Raw genomic sequence first — 2,517 nt, forward strand, 5'->3', positions numbered from 1 at the left:
CTTTTAAAGGGCATAATGTGTAAAGTCGTGTGGCCTTACTAAAAACGAATTTATTTAATCAAAAATAAAAACCATTACAATTTATAATGCAGCTTTTCCGTCATATTTCAAGCCGTTTTGTTCCTTTAAAAATCTAATTTCCTATAAATTCATTAAAAGCTTTTACATAGCGTCATCTATCTTTTATAAAATATTTTCTCCCCTCAAAGAGTTCGTCATAAAAGTTTCATTATTCATTCGATAATCGCATTTCAAACAATTTCTATCATTTTATGTATCTCTTATTCGTACAAAAAAAAAAAAAATTCTACGAATTTCCTCTTTTCACTTACAAATTATATATTAAATTACAAATTGCAAATTATTATATCCAGACGAAATATCGATCCTTATTTCTCATAAACAAGGATAAAGTCCAAACGAATCAAAATCAAGACGATCCAACGCGCGGTCACCGCTGTTTAACGAGATTCGATTCTCTAATCAGTGGCTGTCGCGTGTGTTTAAGCCCGTCACGTCGCGAAAACAACAAAATCTAATCTCGTGGAATTCGATCAGGCTTGGAGGAGACACCTGGAGTCTCTTCCACGGATAATTTCCACCGTGGAATTTCATCTGGGAGATTCCAAACAAATGAGAAACAAAACGCGGATCCTTTCGTTTCGTGTTACAACTCCACTGACGAGTTTAACCGCGAACGCGCATATTCTATCAACCGCAACGGCGTTTAAGCAGGGATTAAGTTTTATCGGGTACCGGCCACGGGATACGTGAAATGAATACAGCTTAATGCGTTCGATTGTTCTCGCCTTGTTATCTGGTTTATTGTACGTATATACACCTGCGAATTACGGAGTACGAAAGCGAAACCGATTCCATACGATTTTTAACGATTATGTATGAAATATGCAATTAATTCGCATTAAGGTGTATCGTGGCCGGCTTAATAATTGCTTAATGGGGCTGATAAAATGGGGCAAACAAGTTTCTACGGATGCATTCGTCGGATTGCTAGCATTGTGTGCGAAGTGTAAAAGAATTAGAAAATTGGCTGATCGTTGATATATCGCGCAATCAACTGTCAATCAATTATTTTGATACTCGTATTATTTTTATCGTGCTTTTTTCCTATATTATCGATGATAAACATTGAAATTTGACGACAATTATTTATATCAATTTACTGATTAAAAGGAAAATTAAAATCGGAAATTTGTTGCGTTACATTATAATGTAAATGTAATTCCATTTACTTGGAAAGAAAAAAAATAATAAATATGAAAAGAACATTATATATATATATATATATATATACGTATTATTTAAAGGATATTACGAGAAAAATAAAATTCTCTCGATACAATATAAAAATTATTGTGCGATACGAATGCAACGTAATTTCCACGATATTGTTTAAATAAAATAGAAATACACGTATAAGAGCATAAACGTTTGCTTATAAATCCGAATGTAATCTAGACAGTGGAACGAAGTGTCCGCAGAAATTGCCGCGGCAAACCGATAATATTCTCAGATAAGCGATAAGAACCATCGATGCAAAATATCCAGTTACAAAAACCGAATGCTACCGGGAGGATATTTACAAGCCCTATAAACGCTATAAATTCCGATTAAATCATTTTTCATAAATCCTAATTAACAATTCCTCGGAGGATATTTTACACGGATAATAGGCTGGCTTCGGTGTCGACTTCGATCGGTTCACGCTGAAAAGTCGGATGAAACGAGCGTATCCTTGACAATGTGCGCTGAATATTCGGGTCACATCCTCGATCAGACTTCCTCCGCCGGTGGAACACACGCACACGCGCGATACCAAAGAGGAGAGCATGTAAGACCGATTAGACAGGATCTACAAACGTGTTCGACGAATTATAACGATTTAAAGTGGGACATGTGCCTATACGTCCTATACATTTCCCTCCTTCTCCTTTCGTCCAATTGGGAATAAGGGAGTACGACCCTTCAGGGAAACAGCTGTTGAGCGATGATGAGAAAAGGACGGAGGTCGGGATTCGGAGAATGACGGCGGAGGAGAGGGCAGACAGAGTGAAAAAAGAGGTTACCACCTGGCTTACCTGGCTTGTGCTTACCTGAAAACCGTATACCTGCCCGGGCATTCTTTTGTGCGGGGCCCGGGGCACGCACCCATTCCCAGACGACATCCTACAAAACTACACCAAGCTACTGTCGTCGTGTCGCTGAGAAAGACGTTTCGAGAATAGCTAGAAGATGTCCTTGATATCGTGCATGCGTAGTATCAAGGTGCTTGTTCTTGCACCGTCGATGTCACTGACTTTCGCGTCCTGTGACGTCCACTTTCGAGTTAAGGTCATTGGTAACATAATTGAACCATTCTATTCTTCGCGCGACTTTCGTCGAATTCAAGTTCGACCAGTCCGGTACTGATTTACAAGCAGTAGTCGAGAATGTTAGAGTTGAAAATACGTCCTGGTTTTTTCTTTTTTTTTTCTTTTTCTTTTTTTTTTTTTTTTT

The sequence above is a fragment of the Apis dorsata genome, unplaced genomic scaffold, assembly GCF_000469605.1.
Source record: "Apis dorsata unplaced genomic scaffold, Apis dorsata 1.3 scaffold_44, whole genome shotgun sequence".
In the NCBI taxonomy this organism is placed as follows: domain Eukaryota; kingdom Metazoa; phylum Arthropoda; class Insecta; order Hymenoptera; family Apidae; genus Apis; species Apis dorsata.